The following is a 20,399-nucleotide window of genomic DNA, read 5'->3' as shown; positions in this document are numbered from 1 at the left end:
TAAATTATTAGTTGCATTTAAAGAGGACATTTAATATCTAAAGAAAAAAAACAACCCTCTGTTATTTTACTGATGAGTCACAATATTTTCCCATCTGTCGAAAAGTTGCTGTACGTGATAGGAATTTGTTGGATGGAGCGCTGCAAGGTTCGAGCCTTAATTAATTCTCAGGAAGAAAATCAAACTCATTTTAATTTCTCCTTTATTTGTAAGTTAAATTCACACTTTATGATTAAAAAAAAAAAAAAGCCTGAAATTACCAACACAAGAACTCTAAATAAAGCAACAATTGTTTTCAACCAGTTAGTAATGTCTATACAGAGAAGTAGGGCATTTAACTCATGTTTCTGATGGGAAAATGTTTCTGGTGTTTGTTTGTTTGTTTTTTAACCTATTGCTTTTGAAACCTGAAAACAGATTCTATAAGAAATATTTTTAATACCTATTTTTTTTTTATAAACACATCTTTAATATCTCTGTGGTTATTGAATATGAGACTCACAAAAGAAATTCCCTCCCAAAGCAGCAGAGGCTCACATTGTGCTGAAGGAGACAGGAGGGGACTCGCCTGCCATTATTTCTTATTTCAGGATCCTTTTAAGGCTTTATTTCCTCTGCCCCTCCATCCCCCACCAAGCGTAGCCAGGCAGCTCTGGAAGTGGGAGAGCAAAGCCAAGCTTTGCATGCATCTTCTATGGGTCCTGCCGTGGGCAGCATTCTCCCTGCTTTATATGCCCTGGGATTGCAGCCTGTGCTGCGCCGACAGGAGATGCTGCTATTCCTGGGTTCCCTGCCAGAAGCTATGCATAATCTCTGCCGAGGCACTGACTTGTTACCTCTCCTCCACCACTTCCAGTCTCTAATCTGTCAGTCAAGCTGTCACTGAAACCCATCAGGTCTCAAGAGTCACTATGAGTCCATGTAGAGAAACCCACCTAAACTCAGTTAACACATCTCATCACCCTCTCAGAACACTGGACATCCTGGAAAAGACACCAGTAGGTCTGCAGGACACCATTTTCAGCTTGCAAACCCCACAGTTCCCTGCACTCTATCCAGCCATGCGCAAAGTCAACATACTCCAAACAGGCTTTGGACAGATGCAATACCTGAAGAGGCTGTGTTAGCTGCTAGTACATATCCCAATGTGAACTAGGATATCTGGAATATGAGATGCTTGGGTCCACGCAAAGCAGAAACACACCATGATTCATTGCCAGCAGAGCTCATTCCACACACCGTTGTGTTGTAAACTGTGTTTCTTTCTGGTCATAGGGTGAGAAAACCAGCTGGCTTGGAGTCCTCCTCCAAGGCAGAGAAATTCTCTACTATGCCCTTGAAGTGAGATACCTCTTCCCCATTTCTTCCCTCTGGGTTTTATTCCCAGATAGTGCCAGTACTTCCTGCTGAAGGAGTTTCTGAAGATGCTCCCTTCTGTCCCTTTCAGCATACCATGAGGGAAGGCTGCCAATTCACCTGAGTACTGAGGCTCCTAATTAGTGCCAATATATACCAGACAAATTTCTGCCTTACTACAGGTATTCCAGACAGGAAGTGCTGACACTGCTCTGCCTTTACTACCCTAGAAATAACCCCAGGGCTGCGACTACCAAGGTGCAACATCGAGCTCTACAAATCATCACAGAATTGCCCATTTACTTTTCTTCTTGAGATTAGAACTGGAAAATAATGTGAGAGAAAAACTGCAGGTGTGAAAATTCTCCCTGCCTGCTCTGTTCTTCTTTATGGTTGCAGGAGATGCCCTGTCGACATTATCCTGATACTGCTATGAAGGCAGAGCTGTGCTGAAAGCCACTGAGTTCTGGGGGGCACATCCTCAGGGAACTACAAGCAGAATTCATCTCCCTGCCACCAGACTGCAGGCAAACGACCTTAGCTGTCCTCAATTCCCTTCTGTATTGCTTGCCAACACTCAGTTAAAACTTTTCTAAAACTAAAAGAGAAACCCCTGCCTTACCGATAAGCAAACTGTAAGAGTGCAGGGTTTAGAGCATTGGAAAGCAAAAAATAGTCAATCAAAGCCAGCAAGGTTAGTGATGCAACTGACATCAAGAGCAGGGATTGTTGCAGGATAAATGGGCAACTGGCTTGCCAAGTGACACAGTGCATGTTCTCCATGTAGCTTATATCCACATTATAATGGAGTTTGCAAAACTCCTGTTTTCAAGGCTTTGAAGAAAGAAGCAGGGCTGGCAGGACATACGCTGAAGTACAGAAGTAGGAGTCTTTGTTAACACCTCCAGGAGAGACAGGAGTTTGGATAGATAGGAGCAACAGGCATCATCTATGGGGGTTGCAGATTATTGAACTGTTACTTTATCTTTCTTTTTGGCTGTTGGGTTGGGTGAAGGGAGTACAATTTTAATTAAAACTAACAAATGACAACAAAACAGCAACAGTAGAAAATCAATCCATAAACATTCCATTTGGTACTTAAAACAGGTCATTTCATGCTGCCAAACTTATCATTGATGCTAGAATCTGAAATGGCTAAGCTCCATTCTTGCCTGGACATTGGGAATTGAAACAGATCTAGGACTGTACTGACATTACAGGTGGTGGGGTGAGCTAATAGAGGGTGATGTCAGATGGCTGTCTGCACTGCTGTCTCATTAGGAACCACAGAAAGCCGTTTGTCCTAAATAAAGGCAAGTAACAGAGTCAATCATTGATTTTACACAGGACTAACATATACGGTGTTTCCCAAGGGTGGGCAATAAAAGGCCAGAGAAGTAGCTGTCTGAGTTAATCATATCCCAACTTCTAATGACATACTCAAGACTTTAAATAGCATTTTCAGTTAGCATCTAAATATAGCGTGAATTTTACAATGAAGATGTTGCAAAAAACGTATCTGTCACCAGACCTCTGCTCACAAGCATCTATGTGGTGATATTGATGATACAACATACCAAACATACTGAAAGATTTATGACACACCTCACGAATTTTCTCACACACCTCTCTGTCTGTGCTGCCTGCAGTGGGAGTCTCCTGCATACACTTTATGGGAAGCTGAGGAGGAGGAGGTGACAGCGGCTCACAGCTGAGAGCAGAGGATGTACAGGAACCAGCTGAAGGGAACACATGGTAAGAGTCGAGCACAAAGAGAAATATTCAACAAGCTCAAGCTGCCATTCACTCAGCAGTGGCCTGTGGAAAAAATCCTGTGTAATCATGTAACTGAAGGCTGTGTCATAATGCAGGCTCACAAGGGAGGGAAACAGCATTGCACAAACACCATTAATTCTGTCCTTTTACTTCAGAGTGCTTGACAGTTAGAAAAAAACAAGTGACTGCTCACAGTGTATTGCATAAAATTTCCTCTTTCCCCAAAAGAGAAAAAATGCCCTAAGGAGGAGGGGATTGGCACACCACAGCACACATTTCTATCACTTGGGCTGAAGGTCAGACTACAGAAGCAGACTTGAGAGGCAGGCTGTTATGCCTCTGTGGACTCGCCTCTCTGAAGATGATATAATAGCAGGTTAAATGTGTTTGAATAGCTCCATCTTCCATACACAACAGATAGGGATTCAGGCACAGTAGATTTTTTTCTAAGACAAAGAGGGTATTGACAGGGGTTATCTTTAGCCTAACAAGGAGGCTCTATCCAGACTCCTCTCCATAGCGAAGGGTTGGAGAGTGATTCACACCAGCTAAACTGGCTCTCAGTCCCTCCCTAGTGGGGCTGTTTGTCCCCCACTCTCTTTACAAAGGCCCCTGGAGAGCTGAGCCCCACAAAGCTGAAATACCTTTCTGTATCTAAGCAGCAGAATCATACCCATCTCCAAATCTGTTGCCAGCAGCAATTGTTTTCATTGTATGGTGCTGGCAAGGAGCATGGATTTATTACTTTCCTCAACCAGCGGAAACAGTCATATCTCATCTGTTCTTTGCTATGTCAGGATCCCCAAACAGGCAGCTCCTGTTTTTATCTGGTTCCAGCATATGGCACATTAGGTACCCTGTCCTCTTGTTGACCAAAGTGTTTCTGGTTCTCTCTACCACTTTTGACAATAAAAACTCTTTTCCTAGGCATGACAATGCTCATATAAGCCTCCAGTTTTGAGCGTGCTACATTCTTAGCTTGAAGGCCTCCAGAGATCAGAAACAGAGATGTTAGTTATTTCTGCCTCAAAGATCATCCAAGGGATATAATCCCCTCTCTGATCCAGTGCCCTACAGTGAATAATGAAAAAGAAACAGAAGCAAATGTGCGTGGATACTGTTTGCATGAGGCTGGGTTTGCTAAGTGAATCAGGGCAGTCTAATGTACCATTCACCTTGCATGCTTCGTACTCGTGTTTGTAACAATCATAATTTAAATGTGACCAGCAGGTTGGTTACCCCGCCTCCACCTTTTGTTGTTCTGCTCCCCCTCAGCCCTCCAGCTTGGCCAGGAAAACAATAATTTCATCACTATTAGACTCAGGTTAAAACAACAACAACAGAAACTGCAGTCTTACTGTAACTATTTGATACTCTCACATCAGGATGGAGCTTGGTTCCAAAAGAGGCTCAGCTGGTTTAAGCTGCTCCCTTCATAAGGGCCAAAGAATTTCATTTGGCAGTGGAAGGTATAAAATGCAGTTTTGTTAGGAAAGTTAATGAGAGTTCATGGACAATAACTCATTTGTATAGCCCCAAACAAGTCAGAGAGATCAAAATATTTTGCTGTATACATTGGAAACATCAAAAATCCTATGTGCTTTTCACAGCTTCTAAAAATTCAGAAGTACCATGCTACAGACGGCAGAGTATGTATTTCAAACACGAATATTCTAGTCCTGTATTGGTCACAGGAAAGGCAAGATGTTTTATTATGCAGCAGAACCAATATGCAATGGAATTTCAAAGAGGGAAAAGTAACAGTTTCTTCCCTCCTGGCTCAGCAGCAGCAGCCATAACAAAGGAAAAATTAAGCCCTGTGAGAGGCTCCACAGTCTATGTCTTTTAAAGACCAGCACTGGACATAACTGTCTGGGGTTTGGGGGTTCAAGAGTTTAAGCTGCTGCTCTACCTTCGCAGAGACACAGGAAACAGCCCCACTTCTGTCAGCAGGTATCTGGCTGGTGGTGTTTGCACAGAGAGCTTCAGGAGAATTTCTGGTGGGCAATGCTTTATCACTCAGCTGAGGTTTCTCCACACAGAGAGGAATATGTTGGCTGCCTAAGAGGATACTGATAGAACAAACCAAACACACCCTTGATTTTTAAGAAAAGAGAAAACATTCCTTAAATGAAAAGCATGAAATGACTCTGAAGCAGTGCTATGCCTGTGTAGATGAATTGGTTCATTAATACTGAACAAACAGCTGGAAGGTTGTTTAACTTAGCTGTGCTATTAAGTAATCAAATGCATAACCTTTACCCAACTGCTTGCTGCAGGTTCCAGCTTCTAGCAGCTTTTGACAAGTGAAGCTGACAAGGAGCCTTACACCAGACTGGATCTGTAACTCTGAAAAGTACCTTTCCTGCTGCTGTGCCAATAAGATCATGGTATGACAGCAGTGAACAGCCCCTCTCACAGGTACGGCTACGGTTTGGCTACCACTGTGTGCCTCAGCCACAACTATCAACACAAATGACGAAAGTACTGATTTTCATCTATCATTTAAAGTATGATTTGTCTCCAAAATTATTTGCAAAGATGACCCCCCCCAGATACTCCCAGAGCTGATTGTTCATAGCCCTTCACGGACCCTCATTTACTAGAACTGCATGAACAAGCACAAGGAAAGGTAGGCTAGATTGGGAAAGGAAAGAATTTGCTTTTCCCCTTTGAAATTCACCTGCCACCATTACTAGATGAATAAATAACAGATATGAAAATTACCTTCAGGGATTTTCTAGCACAATTTAATCCATCACTCTAAGAACCTTCACAGATCTTTTCTGAAGCTCACTCTTTCCTCGTATTGTATGACTGCTACCACGAGGCACTGTTCAGTGGCATGTCATCTCATTGTATAACTTATTCCACTTATTACTATTTGTCCTTAAGTGGCTCATTTTCTTTCCTTATTTCACATTAACATTTGACCAGCTCATTCATTCAGTAGGTGATTTCTAATATCAAGACTTCTTTATGGGTAAAAATGTTACATTACCTGTTCACCCAGTGTAAAACAAGTCAGCAAAAATAATGTTGAAACATGCAGAATATCACATAATCTGAAAGCTTGGCATCTTACTACTGCCAAAATCTAAGCAAGCCTAGGAACAAGACTAAGAAAACAAGAAATGAATACCAACTAACAGGATACAAAACATGCTTGTATAAAAACTGTACAACATACAACTAACCCTCTTATCAGGCTGGTTAAATAACCCCACAATTACTGGCAAATAAAAGATTTCTAGCATGACAGTCTGCAGGTGCAGCACATTTTCTCTTCTTGCAATTCCCCCAGCAACAATGAAGCAGCAAATATTTACACACTGACTGTGCATGGCTGCACACACTTCCATACCCTCACTATTGCCAGCACTTCCAGAAAAGAATAAGCAATGGATTTTGCTTGAGAGACCTGTTCACACTACATAAAAAATGGTAAGACAAGGTAAAAACAAGCTTTAGTTGCATGAATGCTCCCAACATACTGTGTTCAGGAGCACAGGGACAGCCAACCCAGAAACACAGGCAGGTGGGGATCTCCTCATGGCCTCAGGGCAGCCTGACTTCATGGAAAGGAAGAAATTAATCTTGCCTTACCTATAAGACATCAACCTGTTTCCCTTATAGAAGAACAAGACGATTATGAAAAATCAGGTAGTTTACCCTCTGTCAGCTACACCAATTTTCTCAGTAGCAGCACCATGTCCCAGGAAGCCAAAGTTCCTTCTGCAATGCAATGCATTCACAGAGTTTTTAATCACAACTTATCCCTTCCCCCAAGCTAGATAGCTGCCAAAGGAAGTGGGGGGAGGATGGAGAGAGGGGGAAGAGTCTTTGTGAAGCATAAAACCATTCTTTCAGAAGGAAAAACTGCTGAAGTCCACTCAGAAGCCCCTTCTCTGAAACAGTGACCATCAGAGGGAAGTGCACACTTAATTATCCAGTAACAAAGGCTTGTCATAAAACCTCATCTCCAGATGGATGATGACCACTTATCACAGCTCCTAGCATGCTCTTCAAACCTAGGACTTTTCTGACCTCAATTACTAACACTCTCTTTCAAGTTACTTCTGAGAAACTGTTCCAAAGTTCTGGTGGACCTGTGAACAAAGGGTTGTAATATGGAATGTTCAGATTTATATAATCCTCTGCACAGCCAAAGTGTCAAGGAAAGTCAAGGAAATTACTTCAGAAGGTACCAGAATGTTCATGCAAAGATTTAAACACTGCTGCAGCTCCTGCGTCCACACCAGCAGCTTTGCATCAGTTGCAGAGGTGGCATCTGAAATTTGGCATTTCCAGCACTGCAGAGTAGAACTGCAGCACAGCAGCTACAAAAAACCCTGCCATCTCTCCTGATAAATCAGGGCTCTGGGGTTTCCCACCTCTCCTCCCAGCACGTACTGACCAGAGCAGCTAGTTTGACAAGTCTGTAGTACACTGCAGCAAGACAGGCAGGATCCAACTCCTTTAAGGCTAACAATATATATATTTTCCACTTATTTATCTACTCCATAGATCTCCGGTATATGAGAAGTGGCTCAGCTGCCACCCCCTGTCCCTTCTCCTGCTATTGATTACACCAGCAGGTGTGCTCTTTCAACAGACCTTCTGACCCTGTGGCCTTTTGCAGACCATCCAGTTCACAAAATGGTTCAGACTTTTTGGCAGCAGCTGCAGACAAAGCCTGCATTTCCCTACACCTTGCTTTCAAGGTTCATTTCCCCCTTATTTCCTTGCAACTGGTTACTATCATCACCTTTCTCACACCTTCCTTCACACCCTTCCACTTGCTGATGCAAGGAGCAGTGAGAGCAATGAAGGAACATTTGCTTGTTGCAGCCCTTTATTGATGCCATTCTCAGCCAAACCTCTGGGAGCTCGCTGACAGCATTCTCTGTCAGCACAGGCATGCTGGGCAGCCACACCAGCCCATGTGGTCCCACAGCCCATCTGGCCCTGCTGTGAGGCTGCCTTGCTGCATGCCAGCCAGGTGCCAGCTTCACTATTCATCCAGTCCTAACCAGGCTGGGCTGGCAGCCAGCTGCTATTTGCACATCTGCACAGTCCCCTTCCTTTTTTTCTGTACACACAGGCAGGTAAATCTCTCTGAGATGAACCAGGAACTGAAAAACTTCGAAGACAACATGTAAGATTGCCCCTGTGGTTCCACAGATGTGAAATAGGGCAGGTTTCCTCTGCAAGATGTAACCGTGTATTGGAACTGAAGCTTGGGAATGAGCTCACCACAACTGCACAAGCAAACACCACACAACCTTTATTAGAATTAGAATAAACCAAACCAGGTTGGAAGAGACCTTCAAGATCATCGTGTCCAACCCATCAACCAATCCAACCCACCCAAACAGCTAACCCATGGCACCAAGCACCCCATCAAGTCTCCTTCTGAACACCTTCAATGACGGCGACTCCACCACCTCCCCGGGCAACCCATTCCATAGCGCAATCACTCTTTCTGTATAGAACTTCTTCCTAACATCCAACCTGAACCTCCCCTGGCGCAGCCTGAGACTGTGTCCTCTTGTTCTGGTACTGGCTGCCTGGGAGAAGAGACCATCATTAGCCTGTCTACAACCTCCCTTCAGGTAGTTGTAGAGAGTGATAAGGTCACCCCTGAGTCTCCTCTTCTCCAGGCTAAGCAGCCCCAGCTCCCTCAGCCTCTCCTCAGAGGGCTTGTGTTCCAAACCCCTCACCAACTTTGTTGCTCTTCTCTGGACTCGTTCCAGCAAGTCAACATCCTTCCTAAACTGAGGGGCCCAGAACTGGACACAGTACTCGAGGTGTGGCCTAACCAGTGCAGTGTACAGGGGCAGAATGACCTCCCTGCTCCTGCTGGCCACACTGTTCTTAATGCAGGCCAGGATGCCATTGGCCCTCTTGGCTGCCTGGGCACACTGCAGGCTCATGTTCAGCCTACCATCAACCAGCACCCCCAGGTCCCTCTCTGCCTGGCTGCTCTCTAGCCACTCTGACCCCAGCCTGTAGCACTGCATGGGGTTGTTGTGGCCAATGTGCAGAACCCGGCATTTGGATGTGTTAAATCTCATGCCGTTGGATTCTGCCCATCTGTCCAGCCTGTCAAGGTCTCTCTGCAGAGCCTCTCTACCCTCCAGCAGATCAACTCTTGCCCCCAGCTTGGTGTCGTCAGCAAATTTACTGATGATGGACTCAACCTGGTAATGCTTGCCTTGGCAGGAGGAGAGATGAGACAACACTGCTTACACATCTGCAGTGAGAGCACACTTCTGGTCTGAAGGAGCTGTGGCAGAAAACACAACCAAAAAGCACATTTGGGGAGGGAAAAAAAAAAAAAGTTAGAAAAAGTAAGACATTTTATGAATTCCTCTTAGGCTGTTATGATATTCTGAATGAAAAGTAATTCTAAGATAGAAAGATTGCTTCTCACTGTTCTAGTGAAATATCCACACTTTTCTCCCTGCAGCTAGTGTTTCCATATTTCCTTGCATTTTAACCAAAGCATAAGGGAAAAAAAAAAAATATATGGGGAAGGAAAAATAAAAAAAAGAAGAAAACTTTTTAGAACACTGGAACACCAAAAAGAGCAGCACAGACCCAGGCCATCATCCAAACACCACTTCCAGCTTTCCCCCATGTACTTCCAAGGGCCACTCCATCATAAAATCCATTATTCCCTATCACTGACCCAGGGACAGCTGCTTTGGGTACAGCATCCAGTGCACCCCTTGCTCTCAGCTCTCATAGGAGCCCTCAGAGAATCATAAGTTGCACATTACAGAATTTTCTGGGAATACATCATCACAGCTGGCTTGACTGAAAAGGCAAGCTGCCTACAAAGGGCTGCCCCAGTGGTTTGTGTCTAGCAAGTGGGAAAGCTGCATCAGGTTAGGGATTTAACTTTAAGGAAAGGAAAAACCACACCCAACCACAAAATTGTTTCCAGCCTGTGCCCTTGATCAGTCAATTCTCTTGGCTGTTGTGCCTTGTTGTAACACCACCAGTTTTAGAGCCCATCTCCTCTAGTTAAGAATATGACCATATGATCTGACGATGTTGACTTCCCACCATCTGATAAAGTTTTATATTTCTACCTATAAATATAGTGTCAATAGCAGTATTTTCCATTTGATAGGATGCTGAAAATGGACTGGCATTTGCCCATATAGGGTGTCAACAACTCAGAAACAAATACCTCCACTTCTGTTTCCCACTGCCAGACTGTCAGATTCCTGCCACACCAGACTTCCTCCTGCCTCACCTACTGACCTGTGCTTAACCAGCACTGTTGCTCAGTGCCACTTCCTTTTTTTCTTGGTATGTTCAGCACTGATGGCTGTCCCATATATCCTCAGAATCTATTTCTCAACATAACCTGGGGGACTTGAATATGCACCAGAGCTCAGTGACTACTCATGTCACAATGGCCAGACCAAGACAGTCAGGAAGGTGGCAACATCGGTGATGAAAAGATCCATCCCCACACCTCATGCATTGATCACTGCTGTCAATATCTTTTCCCTTTAAAATCAGCTAGTAACAAATTTTTACTTGAGCTTCAACATCTTACACCACAAACTTGTTCTCTCACATGCCCATCACATTGTTTAAAAACAAGTTTCTGCTTTTCATGGCCTTTTGGTCAAAGCCTGCCCTATGCACTACCTGAGCTGCATAGAGGGCACTTTGCAGAGGGACACCTGGCCCGTTGGAGAGTGCTGGACTTTATATCTCAACCACAGCAACAACTCTATGCAAAGGATTTTCAGATTTGGATAGAAGTTATGTCATCATCATCTTGCTGCAGAAAGGTTTGAGTAAGAAGGACAGAACTGAACCAGAACTCAAGAAATAATCAACATTAAAAAAAAAAAATAAATCAAGACAGCTGAGAGAATTTTTATTTCTGTTCTCTGTCCTTGCCAAGATAATTTACTGAGTTATTTAAACTAGATCACCATCAAATTCTGCATTAATCTCCTAACCTTGCTGTTCTCCAAAGGATTATAAAATTCATTATTATGCCTATTGAAACCAATCCTGTAGATGCAGAATTGCAAAAGCACTGAGTAATTGCATAACTCTGAGTATGACTAGTTATGCAAGTTGAAGTAATGGGGTCAAAGTCTCGTGCTTGAAGGCATACATTAGAGGGGTCAGGAAGGAATTACACTCTCTGTACAGCTTTGCAAACCTGGATACACTTCTTTTTTCCTGTGAGACAGAAGATACTGTCTTCTGCAGGAGAAAAAGATTAGAGTGCCACTCCTACATATTATTCTTTTGAGAATCAACTAACCACTAAATCCATTAGGTTTAGGAGGCAACACAAGGAAGGACAAGAGATCTCCAGCTGGTGAGGTCCTTTGTTAAGGAGAAGCTGATGCACAGAAATATATTTAAGTTCAGTTCAATATATTTCTGCTTTTTTTCTGCTGCAAGTCATCCCACCAAGGATTGCTAGATATCATCTAAAGTTTAAAGAAAGCTTCTTGAAGTCCATTCCATGGAGCTTTCCTGCTCCTTGCAGGGTTGTGTTAACAGCTGTGATTGTGCTGATATTTTTGTGCTTAGGAATGCTAAAACGATGATTATAAACCATGTGCCCCTTTGCCACACAGAGTTACCACAGGGCTGGGTACAGCACTGAAGTAGTGTCCTAGTGTGCTGCTTCTTATATCTGGGGGACACCTGCTCCACATCCAGGGACAGCACAATTTTTTTATGCATACATATCTTATCACTCTCTACAACTACCTGAAGGGAGGTTGTAGACAGGCGGATGATGGTCTCTTCTCCCAGGCACCCAGTACCAGAACAAGAGGACACAGTCTCAGGCTGCACCAGGGGAGGTTCAGGTTGGATGTTAGGAAGAAGTTCTATACAGAAACAGTGATTGTGCAATGGAATGGGTTGCCCAGGGAGGTGGTGGAGTCACCGTCATTGAAGGTGTTCAGAAGGAGACTTGATGGGGTGCTTGGTGCCATGGGTTAGCTGTTTGGGTGGGTTGGATTGGTTGATGGGTTGGACACGATGATCTTGAAGGTCTCTTCCAACTTGGTTTGGTTTATTCTAATAATAAAGGTTTATTCTAATATGAAGGTATAATACACACAGGCTTCCACATAATTTACCATTTCTTTGTCCTAAGCCATAACTATGACCTTACACAATCCTTGGCTGAGAATCATTTGGTCACAACATTATATTTTAAAAAAATATTTGTAAGGCTTCCAACAGTTCTGATAACTTGTCAAAGATGCCTGTCTTAGAGCAAACAGCAACATAAGGATTTATTTAAACACAGGTAATAAATGATTGAGATGACAGTGAGCCAAGCCCTGTGTTTATCTGCAGATTCACTTGCTCAGCTAGTTGAGCTGGCACAGGGGGTAGTAAGTCAGCTGTGGTTCTTGCAAGTGCTACCTCAACTTTCTGGAATAATCACAGCAACTCTGCAGCAGCCCTGTCCTGCTGTGCTACAATAGATTTAAAAATGATAAAGGCTTTCCATAAAAGGCTATTAAACCAGCCTTTATTTTCAAAGGCAAAATTGACTAACAATTGTGCATCTTTTGTGGAACAAAATTGTTTCTCTCTTTCTTCCACTGAGCAAAATGCAAGGATGTAAACAAGGGGAAAACAAGTAGGAAAGGAATAACACACACCAAAAACCAGGTCAAAATTCAGATGTGTATGTTTGGCCACAGACATTGCTAGTGAAATATTCTCCTACCTTTGAAAAATATATTTTAGAGGAGAGAGAAAGAAGAGAGAAGCAGCAGCAGCATTTTCTGATCTGCTCAATAAAAAAAGAGAAACTGTTCTGCAGAGAGAACAACCCCTTCAGCTCAGTGCTGCTTCACCCCTGGATAAGAACCCCCATGGCACGATTTACTAAACTAGAGCCCTTCCTCAGCACAACCTTCATGTGTAGGAGTAAACCCTTTTGCACAGCTTTTGTACAGCAGGTACAAGGCTTAACCTTGGTCTTGAAAGGAAACCTGCATCTATGCTCCCTTGGCACACACCATCCAGCAGTCATGCTGCTTCCCTGTGACAGGCAGTATAAGGGGCCAGTACTGGTCACCAGCACAATTAAACTTTGCTTCATGTCACTCAGCTATGAGAGAGGTTAACTTCAACCCTGATGATCTTATTTGTATTCTCCCAGCAGACTCTCAAGATTCACCATTATAAAGTTATCATTTTCAGTTTGGTCAGCCCTCTTGGGCACCTGCAGACATTTTTACTCCAGGCTGTGTTGGGTTTGCTGGGCATATGTGGCAGCAGCACTCACTGCTGTGCTTCAGAGAACGTGGACTGAGTGTTGACAAGGGGATTGTGGGCTGTCCATAATTCATCTCAAGCAAGGCAAGCACTTCACATCCTTCTGGCAGGCAGGGATATTTGGTAGTAATCTATTTCAGTAACAGAAACATGAGTTTTTAAACACTTACAGAGCAGAAGGAAGGAGAACACACAATTCCAGCCCTGACAAAAGGGTAAGTCACACTAGACATCAGCTGGCTTCACAACCCCATCCTAGCTACTGCAGACCGAATATCCCCAGTTCCTGTTACACTTATTGGGTAGTTCACCATGTACAACCCAAGTGCAGCAGTGCCATCCCTTATCCATATAGAAAATGCTGGTTAGGAAGGTCTTTCCCTAACTCGTTTGTTGAGTGCTCTGTACTAATTGAATCTATTCATCCATTCTGCTTAATTCTGAGTACAAAACGGAACACAATATCATGATGGGCATAGGGTATATCAGTCACTGTATAAATAGCAATAACATTAAGGTAAAGAAAAGATTTAAATGACCAGATGACTTCTTCCCCTCCCCTCTCTCTCCACCGAGATGGTCTTTCAATGGCTTTATACAATCTTTCAAAGACATTGCTGAAAGATAATGACACTCCTTTCTTGCCTATTTGGAACTTCAAAGAGAATATAACAGCAGCAGAGAAATAAAGATTTTGATACCAGTAAGAGTTTTCCCTTCACGGATTTGTAGTTTAAACTGCCAGACTTCTGGAACATTCACGATACAAAACAGTCAGTCAGTAATAATCAAGTCCCTCAAGACATCTACTAATTTGTTTTATTGCCTTTATATTTTTGTCCCCTTTCATTTTCTGAAATATAATCATAGTTCAGTAACTTTGTCTGCAAGGAATCCAGCTACAAAGCTTTTGCTGTAATGATGTGCAACAAATGAATCACAATTCCTTAATCATCCTGTTCCCTTTATTGTTGTTTCATTTGAATTCATGGATTCACTAAAAAAAAAACCTAAAAAAAATAATAATTAAAAAATCAATTCTATTTGCAATTTCTTGACAAAAATGACACAGAGGGATTGAAAGCATAATGGTCCCTACACTACTGAAAAATAAAGTAAAAGCAAAAAAAAGTACAATCTTAAGTTACTGCAAAAATAGAGAGTAAGTTTTCAGACATCAAAGCTTTCTGCATCCTCCATTGCACCGTTGCAAAAGAATCATGAGATGAGACTGGAATTACAGCAGGCTTTTTTATTCCCAGTTAAGACATCACAGTGGCTAACAACATAGCCAAAGGAATCAACTCCCAGGCTGCGGAACTGCTGCACAAGCAGCCAGACACGTGTGGCTGCAGGGCCTCATTACTGGCTGAAGGATCATCTTGAAAGCAATTTCTTAGTATTTGCATGACAGAAAACACTTGTTTGTTTGTTTGGTTTCTTATTTTCTCTTGTTGTTGTGATGATGAGAGCACTAATGAAATTCCCCTGTGCTGTACCTCAGAAACTGCTTTTTCTCTTGAAGGACACACTCGTGCCTCATACCTTTCATCTTCCTTGTGAATCTTTTTGGTTTAGAACATGTCCTATGCCTTGTTTACGTCAATATTCTCATGAGATTCCAAGATAAAAGGCCAGCTTCTGCCATACCCTGCAAAAGACTTTCCACAAGCCTCAGAAGATAGTTTCTTAGCATTTTTAATGGGTGTAGTATCCCAGGAACATTCACGTGTGAGCAGAGATCCAGCCTTCTGCCCCATTCCAAAGAAAATCACTCAGAAGAGGAGCTGAACGTGCTCAGCATGACCCACAAAGCCTGTCAAAGGTTTCAGAGGTGGGATCTTGGTTCTAGAGCACAAGCAAATGCCACATAGCAAACTCCCTCAATCAGCTCAAAAAGGTAAAATGAGATAAATTGCTATGTACCTGTTCTTCATTTGAGACAATCATCTTCAACCAGTCCCTTTTCATATTTTGAGTTTCCAGTCCACATTCCCCAAAGTAATTTGCACATAAAAACTGGGCAAACAGCTGTCGTTCTGTGTGATCAGAGCACACAAATGCTGTTTGTGCATATAAATTACGTTTTTCTATCCCCAGAAAATTGGCATGCTAAAAGGAAAATGACTTCTCTCAGGGCAAGTTGAGAAGAGACACAAGGAAACTAACTTTAAAAAAAAAAAAAAAGGCGTGGATATTACAAAGTTTAGCACTTCAGAAAGAATCTTTACCTGAATTAGGACCATTGCACTTAAACTGGATGCTAATATTCAACTCCTACACTGAGGCCACATGAAAATTTGGCAAAGGTGCCAAATGTGTCTTTATTGATACTCTCTTAAATCCACTGACACCAGAGGAGTTAGTCTAGATTTTCATCCAATCAGTGGTAGTTTTGACCCATAATTGTGTGAGTTTTCTTGTAAGAAGTGTCTCTAGATGTCACTTCTCTCTCTAATTTCTTTTTTTCAGGGGGAGGGGAGGAGGATAGTGTCAAATCCCACCAGTCCAAACTGCAAAATATTATCTTCCTCTTTGGAGAAGGAAAGAATTGACATATTGACATAGTAGTTTCCCATAACTTCTATGCAAATCCAAAGCTTTTATTTATGGAAGGTGAGAAAATGAGCTTGCAAAGTAACCAGCACAGATTTATTTTTTGCAGAGGGAATTAGTTTTAAACTGGAAAGCAGGAGAATTTAATTCTTCTCCTAAGAGACAGTAATGCTCCTTTCAATATATGCATAGGCATTTAGGTGTTGTATGTGCACTGGAATAACAGTAACTAATGAATAATAATCTGCAGTTTGCTCTCATCTTTCCTGTGGCTTTGGCTTTTAGCCCTGTGGGGTCTGACTGCAGTCCTGCGGCCAGAGGCAAAGCAGCAGAACCTGTGCTGTGACTCTGAACACTGCCCACTTTCTCATTCTACAAACCATCAATACATCCACCACCAGCAGCTTCATGCAGAACCAAAATTCAAAGGCACAAATTACATCCTGGAAGACATATGCACAAAATTCCAAGATTTATAGCGAAGCCTTTTTAACATTCATGTTCATGACAAGAAAATGTATGATGAAACGAGCTATCAAGCAAATGTCAAACTGGCAGAATTTAGACAAGGAAGGATCTGAAAGAGCCAGACCTGCTGCCCGAGAAGTTTCAAACTGATGGCAAAAGTAGCTTACAAGTTACTGAGGAAGAGAAATAGGAGCCAGTCCCAGGCCTGCACAGCAGCAGTGACCTCATGCTCAGTTGATGAACTCTGTTCAAAACATGCTCAAGGACTGCCAGCCCTGCAGCCTAACAAATTCTTGAATTCTAATTATTTAGCCCATTATGAACAAAAGAAAAAGATTTGTCACTGCATCTTTGAGAAAATATCAATGGCTCAAACACATGTCAGTAACTTCAGTCTTATTTTCAGCTTTCTAAGAATGTAGCTCTTTCTCAATGGGCTGGATCCCCATTGTCCTTAACGTCAGTGGCAGTAACCCATGTCTACCTCTGACCTACTGCTGAGGACCACCAGCTCCCACTGTGAGTAAGTTCACAAAGGTCAAGAAATAAGGAACTCCAAATCTATACCCAAAATTTACTGAAATGATAACAGGATGAAGATGGAGAAGGGTACCCCAAAACCAGAAGGCAATAGGTGTGGATGAGTCGGTGAGAAACACCGTGACATCTTCTCGTGCATACAGGGATTACAAACCAGCGTTTTCCCCAAGATTAACTTGCATGATTGAAATCAGATCTCATCAACACTTTCCCGTTCCTTTCCATCACAATGCTACCCGATACCCTGACTCCATTTTGGTGCCCAGACCAGCTTGACCATAAGAGAAATTTTCTGTCAAGTTTAAAAAAAGAAAGGCTTCTGGAAGCAGATGGTAACTGCCCATCTTTTCCCTATTTCTCAGGGAAGTTTTTCCTTTCTGCCTTTTACTATTGCAGGATATACTGATCACCTTTATCTTCATACTGTATTCAATTCCCAGATGGCAGACAAGCATTAAGAATAGCTCAGATGTCAGCACCAATTTAAATGTAACCTGTTCACTTAGATGACCAGCAGACTTTCAGATATAGAAAAAAAAACATTTTGAGAATCTTATTGCATGGAAGTGATTTCAAACACCATACCAAATCTGACACTAAGATACAAAAATGAGGAATCAAACACAAAAGTAGCTCTTTTTACATGCAGGAGTATCCAGTCAGGCAGGATTATCCTAAAGTGTGCTTACACACAAAAAAAGTAATAATAATAATTTAGGCCTTTGTATCTTCTAAGAAGTATAAAATATAACAATGCACAGGCTTCTGGGTCTGAAACATCAGCAAAAATATTTAATACAAACGGGTGTGTGATTTTTGCAAAGACCTGCAAAAGGGAAGACCTCCTCTGCGTAGGATCACTTTTTGTGCCTATTTTCACCCAGCTGTGTCATTTTAAGGTGTTTGACTCCAAGACTGCACATTCCCAATAATGATTTGAAATAGTGTGAATATTTGCAGCAGCAGCTTTTCACGTGCAAGATATTGAGCTTTCTTGTGCACAAAAAGTACATGTGCAGACAAGCAGAAAGCCTGTAAACCACCAAAGGGGTTTAAGACCCCTGAATCCCTGGTCCAGCACATCTGCTTTAAGGACCTAAATACAAAGAGTGTAACAGCAGTCAAGACATTTAGTTGTTATTTCCATCATTACACTTAGATTTCAAAGTGTTATTATTTAAAATTACCCGTTTGTCACTTAAGCCCCAAATACCGCTAATAGCAGACTAGATTTAAAATTGCTCTAGCAGGTCTGACTCCCACACAAAGAACATTGCAACACAGAATGGGAGCCCTGGGGGGACTCGTTTCTCAGGTAGTAGAATTTAGATTGTGAAGCTACACAAAGAAAGAACAACCCAGCTTTTGCACAAACAAAAAAACTCTGCTTAAGGAGTGGCGTAACGGAAAGTGGTAGGCCATTAACCGTACACTTCAATTTCTACTTTGGCGTGACTTTTTCTTCTTAGCCAACTTTTCTCTGGCACCCCAGAAGTTCAGGGCAGCAGGATAAGCAGCACACAAAAAAACCCCCAACCCAACCAACAGCTAACCCATCCAAACTGTCCCAGGACTTTTCTACTGACTGTGCTGCTTCTGGACCATTCCTGAAGGTTTTAACCTTCAATGTTGCTTTCACATCATGAAGTCAAATCATTAAGACCATTTACTTTGCTGGTTTTGTTATCATGCCTTCCACATGTGTAAACAGGCACATACCTTTTCCCAGTAACTTCTGTCTCTTACTGCCTTCTGTTTTAATTCCCCCTCCTCTATGCTTACTTTACCAAATGAGAGCTATGCTTATTTTAGCAAACGAGAACTATGCTTTTGCATGATTCTTCATAAAAACTTAGCATAAAAATATAGTTGTCCAAAAGCAACTTTGGACAAATCAACTTAAGTTGTTCTCCTCCACATGAAACCACCTCTTGAGAGCGATTTCTATCTTTTTATGATTTTTTTTTTTTTCACATCAGGAAAATGCCATTTCTAAAAATGCCGTGAAGATAACAGCATAATTAGCATTTAAAATAGAATAGAATAAACCAGGTTAGAAGAGACCTACAAGATCATCGCGTCCAACCCATCAACCAATCCAACCCACCTAATCAACTAAACCATGGCACCAAGCACTCCATCAAGTCTCCTCCTGAACACCTCCAATGATGGTGTATGCTGTACAATATGGGAAAAAGAATATCTGCACCTGAAACCTGCAGTAATCTATGCTGGCACCTGAGATGCTACATCCCTTCCCTCCCTCTACCACAACTGCCATAGCTTAAGGTTATTTTGAAGTACTTAATAATAATTAGACAAGAGAAAAAATTAAATAAAGCATGTTGGCATATCCATTTTTTCATTGGTAAGAGAGGAACAGCAATTGTTTGCTAGAAACATTTGCAAAGCACAATCATCCTGTGTTACCATGCCTCCCCTTGAGAACTCACTGGACTGTTTCCTTTTATTTCATACAGGCAATTCTCAATAATACATTGCCTGATTCACTTCAACCCCTCCAAGGCGGCTTATCCCCCAGGTTTATGTAAGCTGCTTCCCTTCACAGCACACTGTATTATTTCAGAAATCCCAAAGAGTCTCCAGGTTTGGTGTGTTTGACTCAGGAGGCTAAAATAAATTATTGCAGCCTAAATATCATTGCACTTGCTCTGTGGGCACCTGCCTTGCGTGGTGCTAATACAAATGCACACTGCAGACCCTGCTAGAACATTCTCTAATTCTCAGGTCTCATTTTCACTTCCTGCAGGCAGACTCCTCAGCAGTAAAAATTACACTTTTCAGAACTGTTCTTTTTTTTACTGCTTGTACAGAGAATGTTTTTTCCTTACTCATGGGTTCTTTGCTATCTTTGCCTTCACCATCCCCACCTTATTCACTAACGCCCTACCACTCCGTGGTGTCTCTTCTGTGGCACAGGCATTGCCACTCAGGGCAGCTCGGACAGCTTCTGCTGATGGAGAAGGCTTAACTCGTCTCCAGGAGCTTTTCTATGCATGTTAGGTGGCAACTCCCAGACATCCTGTACTTCAAAGTAAAATTCATCTTCTCCAGTGTACATTGGTACAGCACTTCAGCCAGGACTAGTAGAGACCCAGTGAAATATTTCAATATCATTTACAAGAAAGAAAGAGTCCAAAGCATTACCTGTCACCTAAGACAGGAACATTCTGGACAGTCTGACCCAAACAATTCTAAGGAAGTGTCTCTGAGCCATTAAAAAAAAAGAAAAAGTCATTTTTTACTGTCTTACATATGCATTCACATTTTAATTTGAAGCTTTGGATATATTCATGAAATAAAACCTGAAGGCAAAAAAGGTTCAGAACTCATCTTGACCTATGAATTTTGGAAGCCTTTGGATTTGAGGTTCGCTCAAGTATAAC

At 42.2% G+C, this 20,399-nt stretch overlaps 1 protein-coding gene across 2 annotated transcripts in view; it reads right to left on the bottom strand.

Annotated features, from left to right (window-relative positions):
- The window catches only part of KCNIP1 (potassium voltage-gated channel interacting protein 1), a 410,482-nt gene that overhangs the window by 297,839 nt on the left and 92,244 nt on the right, over nucleotides 1-20,399 (bottom strand). Inside the window, exon 1 of one of the 2 annotated variants that reach the window (XM_068158725.1) lies at nucleotides 6,739-6,779. The exons of the other annotated variant lie outside the window; for it this stretch is intronic. The gene's annotated coding sequence lies outside the window, so the exon portion shown is untranslated. Of the gene's footprint in view, nucleotides 1-6,738; nucleotides 6,780-20,399 lie in introns of those variants that run through there. 2 annotated transcript variants of the gene reach the window in all.

This window comes from Melanerpes formicivorus, unplaced genomic scaffold, assembly GCF_026170545.1.
Source record: "Melanerpes formicivorus ecotype bairdi unplaced genomic scaffold, bMelFor1.0.p_v2 SCAF_2, whole genome shotgun sequence".
Classification (NCBI taxonomy): Eukaryota; Metazoa; Chordata; class Aves; order Piciformes; family Picidae; genus Melanerpes; species Melanerpes formicivorus.
Note: the sequence above shows the minus strand (reverse complement) of the source record. Positions and strands in the feature narration are given on the sequence as shown.